The 12,962-nt window shown below is 39.9% G+C and overlaps 1 protein-coding gene across 2 annotated transcripts in view; it reads right to left on the bottom strand.

The window, feature by feature from the left end:
- SPICE1 (spindle and centriole associated protein 1) overlaps positions 1-6,611 on the bottom strand; it is a 72,622-nt gene extending 66,011 nt beyond the window's left edge. Inside the window, exon 1 of one of the 2 annotated variants that reach the window (XM_072613984.1) lies at positions 6,474-6,611. The gene's annotated coding sequence lies outside the window, so the exon portion shown is untranslated. The remainder of the gene's footprint in view (positions 1-6,473) is intronic. The other variant, XM_072613985.1, reaches the window with a different exon arrangement.
- Positions 6,612-12,962: the final 6,351 nt, after the last annotated feature.

The following is a 12,962-nucleotide window of genomic DNA, read 5'->3' as shown; positions in this document are numbered from 1 at the left end:
AATAATATGAAATAGGAATATGAAAGTAACTCTAAAAAATGAAAAATAAGTGAAGGCAGTAGCATTAGTCTTATTTTTAGTGAAAGTAGCACAAGAGAGAATACTCCTAACTTGAAATCCCCGATGTTCTCACAGAAGGAGAGTCTCTTTCCAAGCCATAACTCTTCTCCTCCTCCTCCCTCTCGTCTCCCTCACACCAGCCACAACTCTTCTCAATGGTAAGTGCAGGTTAATTTCTTTTATTTTCAGTTTATATTGTGTAATAATCATTGCTATTGTATTTCAGGTGCGTTAGGGACAAAAAACTTACTTAAAATTATAAATAATTATTTTTATATGAATATTTTTGGGGATGTGGTAGGGATCATCTGACTTTATTTCCTATGGGAAAATTCATTTGCAATAGGAACAAATCGCATGACAAACATAATCTCGGAAGGAGTTAGATTCATAAATCGAGGTGCTACTGTACTTAGAGCAGGGATTCTAAACCTGGAATCTACAAATTACTTTGACAATTGTATTTTAATATAAGCCATTTCCTTTGTAATCCTATGTATCTTATTTTATGCATTAAAAAACATTTTTTGAGAAAGGTCTATAGGCTTCTCTAGACTACCAAAAGGGTCCATGATGTTAGAAAAGGCTTCTTGGATGAGGCCATGGGGACCAAAAACGGATAAAGTTTCTGTTTAATCTATCTCACTTCTCCCAAATGACTCCATGTATCTTTGCCTTAAAAACTAAAAGTACTTAAATTTCAGAGCACACAAATGAGGAATAATACCAATACTGGCATCCTATGCCTTACATAATACTTGATGATTATGATGATAAAAACTAGCATTGATCACTCAGATATACCTATCATCCTGACAATAAAGATTCCACACAAAAATCTAAGAATCGAGCTTCATGCTCCCTAAAAATTTATAAAGTTAAAGAACTATAATATATAGATGTAAAATTTAAACCAGGCCCTTGTGTCCCACATTATTATATTTATTGGTTTCTACACTACAAATTCATCCCATACTTGATGCTGGAAAAAAAAAAAGTCCTTAAACACCATTTTCTTTATCTCACCTACCAGATCAAGAACATTATTTCCAACTGTAACACACACACACAGATACACACACATACATATACACACACACCTCTCTCTTGGTGGGTACAGTGGATAAGAGTACCAGCCCGGATTCATTGTCACAACACACAGCTGCACCAAGCATAGTGCCTTGTGCTTAATAAATGCCTGTTTACTGTGGTTGTTGAGTTAGTGACCCACATTTAGTGGAGGGAGTTATAATCCTGAGACTGAACACAACTCACGTGCCCAGATCAAGAAAAAAAATCCCCATTTACTCACTCATTAACAAATATTATTTTTGCTTTTGTTATTGCTAAAAAAATAAAGACCCACAAAGGCAAAGTGATATGCTCAAGGTCACAAAGACAGCAGCAGAATTGGAACTAGAGGCTGGTTTCTCAGGACAAGTATATGGGCAGAAAGTATTCAAGGAGATCACAGAAAATTTGATGTAAGATGCAGCACCTCAGACAATCCTTGAAGAAAGCCACAGGTGTTGAGAGGCAGAGATGAGGAAGAATTGCACTCCAGGTGAAGATGCAGAGGTAAGAGATGGAACTCAAGGTCAAGGAAGTGTCAAAAGCACAGCTGGTTGGAGCACAGAACTCATCACAAAAGTTGTGTCAGATAAGGCTAGAAAGAGAGAAGCCATATTGTGTACCACAAGAAATGTCAGATTAATTTCTATTTGTTCAAGAGGAGATTAACACTGACATTCTATGACACTAAGCAAATCACTTAAACTTTCTAGGCCTCAGTTCCCTCATCTGTAAAATTAGGGACTAGATTAGAGCCAACGTGTCTACATCTATGACACTAATATCCTATGACCTGGGAGTCTTTGAACAGATCTGTGGGCCTTCATCTCCACACAGAATGGAAGAGAGGGGCAAGACCCTCAAAGAATAGGTATCAATTAGGAGGTTACTGCAACTGTAGCTCAGACAAGAGATAAGAGCCTAAATTAAAATAGTGGCAGTAGGTAAAGAAAAACAAAGGGATGTGGGGGAAGTCAGTGTCAAAAACAGGAGGACTGAGAAAAGGTAGTAAGTTCTGAGTAGTTTTAATTTTGGAGAGAGCACTTACTATAGAGTTGGGGGTAGGGAGCAGGGTTGTCACATCGATCCAAGAAACCACATTGCTAGTGGATAAGAATTAAGGAGAAGAAACTGAGGAAGCCTTTAGACAATTTTTTCTAAGTTTGGCTATGAAAATTAAAAAAAAAAATACAGGACAATAGTCTGAAAGGAAAGAAGTTAATTTTCAAGATCTCTTCCAGCTCTGAAAGTCTGAAAGTCTGTTTCTATCCAAATCTACTCTAAAATACATTTCTCAAAAATTTACCAGTTTAAAAAAAAATCCCAATAGTGGTTCTCTAAGGCAAAATGCCTTCCACACTCAGAGAAAGAAATATGGAAGTCATTCGCAAAATGTAGCAGATCATGTTTGTGTATGTGTATGTTTTTGTGTATCATGTTTTGATTTGTTATATGATTTCTTTCATTTATTTTAGTCTGACTACATAGCATGACTATAGTGAAAATGTACTCAATAGGAAAGTATATGTAGAACCTATACAGAATTGTATGCAGTCATGGGGAGGGAGGGGGGGTAGTGGGGGGCAGGTGTGGGGGGGATAAAATCTCAATTGTATGGCAGTGATTGTTAAACATTAAAAAATAATTAAAAAACAAAACAAGAAAAAAAAATTTACCAGTTTAATTCCATTCAACTCTGCTCTTTGCAACCTCAAGCATTCAGTACACACACACACACACACACACACACACACACACACACACACACACTCTCCCTCTCCCTCTCTCTCTCCCTCTCTCTCTTTTCACCTAGGAACCTGAGAAAGCCCTCTAAAAGGGCAAAATGATGGCTACAAATCTCTCCAAATAAACTCTCCATGGATCTAAAGGGTCTTTCCTTTACACAGAATCCTCTTACTTTCTAGTCTAAGCACCTTAAGTCAAAAAAGAAAATACAGTTCAAGGACAACATAAATATTGTTACTGCTATTAAAGTTTCTCACTCTACTACAATAAGTGTAGGCATATTAGTAAGAAAGGGCTCAGACACCAAAACTATTTTTTTAAAAAAACACAAAAATTAAAAGCAGAGCAGTTTTGTGAAATTTAGTTTAGCAGTAAGCAGTCATACAAATTCTCAATAGTGCCAGAGGACATCTCTATAGCCCAACACAGCATAATAACTGATAATAGCAGAGAGGTATACTGGAAGGATCACAAGATCATAGATTCTGAGCTGAAATGGTCACTTACAATCATAGATTTATAGTCAGAAGGGACCTAAAGCACAAGTCTGACTATGTTACACACTCTCTTATTCAATAAATTGCAGGTTTTCTGTCTGGTTCAGGTTCAGATAGAAAAACCTCTATTTGGTTGATGTTCAAAGTCCTTCATTACCTGGGCCCCTGCCTTTCTAGTCTTCTTATACCCTCTCACTCCCTCCTACCCCCATGTGCTCTGGGATCCAATGACACTAACCTCTTTGCTATTCCTCATATATGACACTCATTTTCCACACTTCAGGCATTTTCACTGATTGTCCTTCAAATCTGAATTCTCTCCCCTCCTCCTTTCAGTCTCCCATTAAATTCTAGCTAAACTGGCTTCTTTGGGAAGCCTTTCCCTTTCCCCCTTAATATTAGTGACTTCCCTCAACTGATTATCTCCAAATAACCCTATATATCTTATTTGTACATGGTTGTTTGCTTATTGTCTAACCCAGTAGACTGTGAACTCCTTGAAAGCAAGGACTTTGGGTTTGTCTATATCAAAAGAACTCAGCACAGTGCTAGTGCCACAATTGTTTGTCCTTCAATCTGGAAGAGAATAATGACATGCAAGTGAATTGGACTTAATGGAGGGTGGGCTGTGCAGTCACCAGCCTTACTTTCTCCTCTGGAACTATACTGGTCCAGTGGCCCGATACGGATGAGGAGAACTTGAGATTGCCCTGGATGTAATGGAAGACCTTGGCCATTTCAAGCTAAGGTCCTTAACAGGTCTCAGTTTGACTGAGGCAACAGCCCATTCAGTGAGTAAGGCTTAATTAGAAATGAGGCAAAGAATGGTCTCTTTACCTAATCCAAAAAATAGTAATAATAATAATAATAATAATCGACCTGGGAGGGAAAGACCTGGGAGGGTTTCTGGCCAAAACAGATACCATTGGTATTGGCAGTCATTCTGAGCCAATCAGGGCCCAAACACTGACCAAGTGGGGCTTGGCCTGGAACTTATGGTTGGCCAATCAAAGAAAGCCAGAGTGATTTGGGATAAAAGCAGGCCTTTAAGAGGGAAATAAAAGGTTTCAGAGATTAAAATTTACATTCCCTTTGAGTAGAGCACAGGTAGATAATAAGGGGGTGATATCCTATTTGCCACAACAGGTGATTAACAAATGCTTGTTGACTTAATGATTTCAGAAGCCATCAAAGGTTCTTAACCTGGTGATTATGGACTTTATTAAAAATATATTTTGATAACTAGATTTAGACAGAATTGATTTCCTTCATAATTCCACGGATTTTATGTTTTCTTAAAAAAGTATTGTGAGGAGGGAACCATCACAGGATTCTTTAGACTAACAAAGGGCTCCATGACGCACAAGAAAAGATTAAGAACTGAGCTGGTCCAATTCTCTCACTTTACAGATGTAGAAACTGAGGTCCAGAGAGGTTAAGTAAATTGCCTAGTCACACAGCATATGAAAGCAGAGGTCCTCCGATTCCAAATCCAGCTCTCAAGCCAGTTCCCCGGAGGGCCTGAGTCTGAACTCTGCCCCAGTGCTAATCATTTCAACTGGATGGGCCTCATTTACAAAAATGAAGGTATCCTCCATATAAGATCCCTAGGATCTATCTGAACACCTCTTTTGTTGAGCACATCATTTTGCTCCAAGTCACCCAGAATCTCAAGCAGATGTCATACTCAACTCCTAACTCTCTCAATCTAATTTGTTGCCAAATCCTGCCAATTGCACCTTTATCATGTCTCTCCTTTATACCACCTTCTCTCCTCTGACCATTTTGATCCAGGCCCTCATTACCCCACACCTTGTACTGCAATAGCTTATGGGTTGGTCTCCCAGCCTCAAGTGTTTCCTATCAATTAAGTTGTAGTTCTCAAGCCTAGGACTGACCATGTTCCCCTTCATTAAATAAACTCCAGTGACTCCCTATCCCCTCCAGGATCACATGCTTTCTCCTGTTCAGAGTCCTTCCAGTCTTACATCTTTTGTCACCCTTCATAATCAGCAATCCTATGACGGTGGCCTCACTACTGTTGGCACAAAGGACTCCATCTGGGCATTTTCACTGACTATCCCCTACCCCTGGAATGCTCCCCCTTCATCTCCTGGCCTCCTTCAAGTTCCAACTAAAATCCCACAGTTTACAGGAAATCTTTCCCAGATTGCCTTGGTCCAAGTGCCTTCTCTCTGCTGATTATCTCCAATTCATCCTGCATATACACACATATATAATAGTTATCTGCATGTTGGCTGCCATAATTGGACTGCAATTTAAGCATGTACATCTTTATGTACCTTGTTAGTAGTTATGTATAAATATACACCTAATTAGCACGTCTTCTCCCACAATTACTGTCATACATGTACACATATCTTGCTTGTACAGTTTTCCCCAAGTTGTCTCCCAGGGTTAGACTGTGACACAAACACATATGGACATGTGTGTACAGGTATCTTGCTTGCAGTTATCTGCGTGTCGCATCCCATGATTAGACTGTGAGATACAGGAGTGTGCACGTACATATGTGTGTATATATATGTATATATCTTGCTTGGACAGTTATTTGCACGATGCCTCCCACGATTAGGCAGGAATCCCTTAAGAAAAGGGATCCTTTTTCTCTCTTTGTATCCCCCGCGTGGCACACAGTAGGCGCTTAATCAATGTTGGTTGACGCCACCTAATTCCTGTTTCCCCCCCAGGGGTGAGGAGGTAACGTGCAACAACAAACACTGCAGTCTCCTACCAAACTCTCCAGGGCCGAGAGCCTCGAAAACCTTCAGGCCGGAAAAAAAAAGCGGGTGGTTTCTCCTAGGCCGCACGCCCCTCCCCCAACTCCTAACCCCACTCCCCCTCCCCCACCGGGCGGGGCCGCGCACGCGCGATGGCCCTCCCCACGGGGTGGGGGGGGTCACCCCGCTTTTTTTCAGCTCGACCTCAGGGATCCGGCGGGCTCCCGGACAGGAGGGGAGGAGGGAAGGTGGGAGTAAAAGGGAGAATAAAGGGAAATCGGCGCCCTCGCCCCTCCCCCACCTCTGCCTCCCAAACCCCAGGAAGTCGCTGCTGCAGCAGAGGGATGCCGCCACTTGCCTTGATGTTTCCGCGGCCGTTTGGCTTCCTTAATCAAACCCTGCCACCTCCCCAAAGGCCCGGCCCCGCCGTAGCTTGGTGCGATCCCTCAGCTTCCGGCCGAGTCGCCCGGGTTACCGAGGCCCCGCCCCCATTCCCGGCGCCGCTTCCGCCCAGCGCCCCACCCCTGCGGAGCCGCGGTGAGCGTGCGCATGCGCAGACCTGCCCTCCAGCCCTCCGTGAAGCCCGGCGCTCGTTTTTAGCCGGGGCGTGAGCTAAAACCGAGATGCGGAGAGACTTTTATCCCAGAGTGGAGAACCGGCATGAGAAGGGCATTGGGGGGGAAGAACCCCCAAACCCGGGCGTTTGAAGAAGAGGTTGTTGTGGAATTCCGACCCGCCTCCTCCGCGGGCAGCCCCAAAGCACGTGTCAAGGACGGTCCGCACGCCGCCCCGTGAAAGAAGCAAACACGTGCCCGGCCCCTAGCCAGGGCGAGACCCCGGGAGGGGGCGTCTTCCCTCGCCTTCCCTCGCCTCTGAGAGGGCCCGGGCGTCACCGGCTTTAAAAGCAAACGCGCCCAGTGCCCAGGAACGTTAGGCAGAAATAGTCTGGCGTCGGCGAACGGTGGGTGCTTCTGGTGAAGGCAGTGCCGTGTGCGCCACGGACGCTGCAGCTGCGGTTGTACCGGGAGCTCCCGAGCGCGCACGTGCCCTCCGCCGATGCAGAGCTGCGTCTTCTCTGTGATTTATGGTGTTAAAGAATCACCTAAGGCGGGGATGGGGTCACTAACCCGCATGAGATTGCGAGGAAGGAGCCTAGCTCTTAAATGTGTTCTTGCAAAGGTCCCGAAACCATGACGAAAAGAGTCCCAGACCAAAAAATCATAAAGAAATCCAAAGAGAAGCTACCCTAAGTGCCTTCATTCCGTGGAAGGTGACCCAAGGAAAGGGGACGCACCAAAAAAAAAAAGCAAGGAGTAGAGAGGTGTAGGAGAGAAGCCTGCCAGATAGCTTCAAGGAAAGCTGAAACTTGCAGCACTTTTGTAGTCGGAGACAAGAAAACCAACCAACATGCCCTGATGAAGCTCGTTGAGAGCGCCAACGAAGGGACCTGTTGCCAGCAGAACCCAGGGTGAAATCCCAAGACACTGGCATGTCACAGCACTCTGAAGAAGGCAGTACTTTTAAATCTCTGCATACAGGGAACCTGAAACCTAACAGCACTCTGGGCATAGACACCATAGAAAAGGAAATCAGTAGGGAAGTTTGGGAAATCTAGGTCAAAACCAAACAAGGGTCCATCACCCCGTCCAAGAATGAAGAAGGGAGTAGAGCCTGGTCCTGTTAGAAAAGTCCAAATCAGGAAAAGAGGCCGGAAATATAAATAAATAGAAAATGACATCTAACTCTGTAAAGAGATATTAGGGATGTAGAGATACCCAAGAGATAAACTGAGAAAAAGAAAATAACTCCACAATAATTATAAACAAAATTTCAAAAAAGAAAGTGGCTTATCCTCAGAGGTTACAAAAGTGAGTCAAAGAAATGGTTTGACAAATTATAACTAAAATAGGACCCCTGGAGAAAAGAATTGGAGAATAGCTTAGAACAGAAGATTGTAAGGTAACAAAAGATAAGCCTTACTCAAGTAATAAATTCCCTGATGATTAGAATGAATTAAATAGAAACCAATGACATCATGAGACAGCATGAAATATTATAACAAAATTAAATTAGAACAAGATTTTTAAAAAAGAAGAAGTACAGAAAACAACTGACTTGGAGAACAGGTCAAGGAGAAATAATTTAAGAATCACTGGACTCCTTAAAATCTATGACAGTCCCTTACACACAACCAAAAAAAATCTAGATATCGTATTTCAATATATCAAAAACAAAAAGTTGCCAAATCCACTAGAACTAAAGCTAAAAAAAAAAAAAGGGAAAATATAATCCAATAGTCACCTCCTGAAAGAAAACCCAAAATGAACATTTCCAACTATATTTCCAACATCCAAAGCTTCCAAATTTGAGTGCCAAGAAATCAGAGTCAGGATCACGCAAGATTTATCAGCTACTGCTTTCAAGACGAGGAAGTCAGGAATATAATATTACAAAAAGCAAAAAATATAGCCTTACAATTAAGAATAACTTATCTTGAAAAGTAGGGCATAGTCTGTCAATTGGGAATGACCAAACAGTTTGTTGTACATGATTGTGATGGAATATTATTGTGTTACAAGAAATGATGAACAGGATGCTCTCAGAAAAATCTAGAAAGACTTACATGAACTGATGCTGAGTGAAATCAGCACAACCAGGAGTACACTTTATACAGTAACAGCAACATTATATGATGATCTACTGTGAACAGCTTAGCTTTTTCAGCAATACAGTTATCCAAGAAAGTTCTGAAGGACTTGTGATGAAAAGTGCTGTCCATCTCCACAGAAAGAACTGGTATTCTGGAGTCAGAATGCAAATAGAAGATACTTTTTCTTTATTTTTCTTGAGGTGTTTTTGTCTGTGTTTTCTTTCACAGCATGACTTACATGGAATTGTGTTTTATATGACTGCACGTGTTTAACCCATGTCAAATTGCGTTCTCAGTGAAGGAAGGAAAGAATTTGGAACTAAAAAATTTGAAAAAAGAATGTTAAAATTGTTTCTATATGTAATTAGGAAAAAATAAAATTTTTAATTTTTTAAAAAATAAGGTATAACAGAAGTGGGGGTGAGGTGGGAGAAGTGGATCTTTAACTGAATAAAGGACTTCCAAGCATTCATGCTGAAAAATCCATAGCTGAACAGAAATTTTGAAATTCAAACAAGAGTCCAAAAACAAACCTAGAAATGTAATACTTTTGTGAAGTTCGATATAATGATGAAAAACTTATGTTCAAAGAAGTGTAGAAGGAATAAGTGCCTTTTTAAAATCTTAACGTTTTCATGAATTATAGAGGTTGTTAAATAGGATAAACAGAGGACCTAACATGGTTTCATTATTTTCTAATTTTCTGAGGGGGAAAAAACTGAAAAGAAAAGGAATCCATTAGGGAAGAAATGAGAAAAGGGATGCAATTTTTCATAATTGAGGTGTGCAAGAAAACTATAGAAACAAGAAGAGTGGGCATCGCATGAAAGTCATCTGAGACAGACAAAAGAGGGTTCTACACACAAAAAAATTTGTGTAAAAACTTAATATTAAGTTCAACAAGCAAAAAAGTAAGGACAGAGAGGAGTTTAAGAGGAAGGGAAGAGTTGAGAAGGAAATAGTCACAAGAAAAAAAACTTCAATTTTGGATGGTGGATTGTCGAACAAGGAATTGAAAGGAAAGAAAAGAAGTTAGAATAAGTGACTGAGACTGAGGTAGAGAGAAGAGAGTAAGGGCAAGTGAGTAAAATCTTATCACTTCAATTATGATAAATCACTACAATTTTTTTCTGAATTTATTATTTTTAGCATTCTTTTTTCTTTAAATTTTGAGTTTCAAATTCCATCCTCCCTCTACCTCTTCTTCCATCCACCATATTAGCCATGTTCAAATAAAGCAAGGAAAAATAAAGTGAAAACAATTATATTCCAATTTGCACTCCATTCATCAGTTCTCTCTATGGAGATGGGTAACATTTTTTCACCATGATTCCTTTCAAATTCTCTTACATCATTGTATTGATCAAAGTAGCAAATCGCTACTCTTGATCACACTCCTTTTTCACCACATTCTTCGTAAATATGTGGGCAGGGGGTAAAGAGAGTGAAAAAACTATATAAGAGCACATGATGGAGGGAAATACACAATTAACCACAAATGTGAATGTAGATACCCATAAAATACAAGAGGTTGCAGAATGGATTAGAAAGCAGAATCCAAAAGCATTCTGCTTATAAGAAACACTCAAAACATAAAGATTAACACAGAGTTCAAATGAGGGGATGGAACAGAACTTATAAGCTTCAGTTAAATTTGAAAAAGCAGGAGAAACAATCATGATCTGAGACATGGCAACAGAAAAAAAATAAATCATGGGCAACCAGGTGGTGCAGTGAATAGAGCACCACGCCTGGAGTCAGAAAGACCCATCCTTCTGAGTTCAAACACTTACTAGCTGTGTGACTCTGGACAAGTCACCTAATCCTGTTTACTTTCCTTTTCTCACCTATAAAATGAGCTGGATAAGGAAATGGCAAACTACTTCAATATCTTTACTGAGAAAACCCCAAATAGGATCATAGTGTCAGATATGACTGAACAACAACTGAACAGGATCTGATATGCATTTTCAGACCCAGACATTTCATTACATATTTGTTTTCCTTAATTATACTTTTGTCACAAGGGATGGTTTTGTTGGGAGAGGCTGAGATAGGGAGAGTTATAGTAATTTTTTAGAAAGGAAAGAAATTAGCATCAATAAAAAAAAGAGCTCATGATGGAGTTCAGAGGGGAACACAGACAAGAAGAGCAAGATTGGTATTACGTTGTTAAGTTTTGTATATGTAATGGATTTGTGATTTTATGTACAGTCCCCATTTTCTGCCCTTCTTTATGGAAATACTCCTATTTGTTGATGATTTTCTGAGTAATTAAAAACATTTTAAAAATTTAAGTTGATACATGCACACACATACAGAGAGGTGATAGCACTGTTGTACTCTCCCCTGAATAGAGCACATCTGGAGAAACGTGTGTGCCATATTTTATTAAATATATAAATAAGCTGAGCATTCCAATGAGTTAACAACTAAAATGGTGAAAGGCCTCGAGATTTTGCCATATAAAGATTGGTTGAACTATATATATATATATATATATATATATGTATATATATATATATATGTATATATATATATATACATATATATATATATATATATATATCTTTAAAGTGGAGAAGAAAAGACATTGGGAAAAGGGAAACATGATAGCTGCTTACTATGGACAGGCACTGTGCTAAGTACCAGGAATGCAAACAGGAGCTAAAGAGACAGTGCCTTCCTGTCTTCAAGAAGCTTATTCTCTAACGAGAGATAATAGCACATAAATGAAGTCAAAGGTGGGGGGGGGGGGGGGGGGGGCGTGACAGAAGGGACCCAGAGAAGGGGTATGATGCCAAAGTCTAGAGTACAGATAGCTAGTCTAAGTACCCTCCTTAAATAAAAATCAGAGGAAGAGGCCTCACGAGCAGAGGATACTTCCAAGTTGTGAATTACAGGGCTGCATTTTCCAATTTGAAGGCATGAAAGAGAAGTCCAGAGGGTAGACTGGGGGGAAATGAAATACTATATCCAACTATTTGAAGGTATGTCATTTGGAAGAAGGTTTAGATTTGTGTTGCTTGGCCCTAGAAGACTGTAACAAGAGCAATGAGTACAAAGGGAAGAGAGGCCAGTATACTCTTGATGTAGGGAAAAGCTTTGCAATGATTATAGACCTACAAGAAAATGGAATGGAGGGCCTAGAAAGATATATGGTTTCTCTGATCAGTAGATGTCTTCAAGCAAAAGACTGGATGACCATTTGTTGGGTATGCTGTAGAAGGAACAGTTTAGACTAGATTACTACTGACATTTTTCCCAACTCTTGAAATTATATGACTATAATTTAATTGTCTTAGAGTTGTAGATATTCTTTGTGTATATTTTTCAGTATGTTTGTATGTATGTGTCTATACAAACAGAATGCAGCTTAAGATATAAAGCTTTTCAGCTTCATTTCCTTGTGGGGCTATATAATTTTTACTTCCTGACTATTAGGCAATTTAAAAAAAAGCTAAACCTATTATTTGGTATTTTTTCCATATTAATATGTTTTGTACTGGGTACATTTTTAAAATATTTGTTTGCAAGGACATAGCCCACATAGTTAGACTCTTCAGTTTCTTAAGATCGATGGTCATTTGACCAGCCAAGAACATACCATCAATCTCAAAAGCCATAAATAACTACCTGATGAGAAAAAGGGAAGGTTGATGGAAGTCATCTTCTGAAAAAGAAACTTTGGCTTCAAAAATCCTTGTGCATACTGAATATTTGTGCATCATATACCAATGTTCTGAGCTCTAAAAGACAACAGCTTTAGACAAAATGCTCTAAAAAGCCAGAGTAAGGTTGTTTGATAGCTCCAGTATGCCTAAATGACCCCTATTTCTAATATTGTGTACCAGAAATGTGATGTTATACTAGAAAGAACGCTGAAGTTGATGCTGGTGGTTAGAGTATTGACCTTGGAGTCAGGAAGGCCTGACTTCAAATTCTGCCTCATACGCTTACTAGCTGTGTGACCCTAGGCAAATCATTTACCAGATATTATCCTGGGTTTCTTTCATCTGTAAAATGGAAATAATAATAGCATCTGCCTCACAGGGTTGTGAGGATAAATGTAAAGCTCTGTATAAACCTTCAGGTGCTATATACATGATAGCTATGATAACAATCATTATTACTTCCTATGTGACCTTGAGCAAGTCTCTTCATGTCTCTGGGCCTCAGTTCCCCCTTTTATCACAT

Source organism: Notamacropus eugenii, chromosome 5 (genome assembly GCF_028372415.1).
Source record: "Notamacropus eugenii isolate mMacEug1 chromosome 5, mMacEug1.pri_v2, whole genome shotgun sequence".
Lineage (NCBI taxonomy): Eukaryota > Metazoa > Chordata > Mammalia > Diprotodontia > Macropodidae > Notamacropus > Notamacropus eugenii.
The sequence above is the reverse complement of the archived record's forward strand: the minus strand, read 5'-3'. Positions and strand labels throughout refer to the sequence as shown.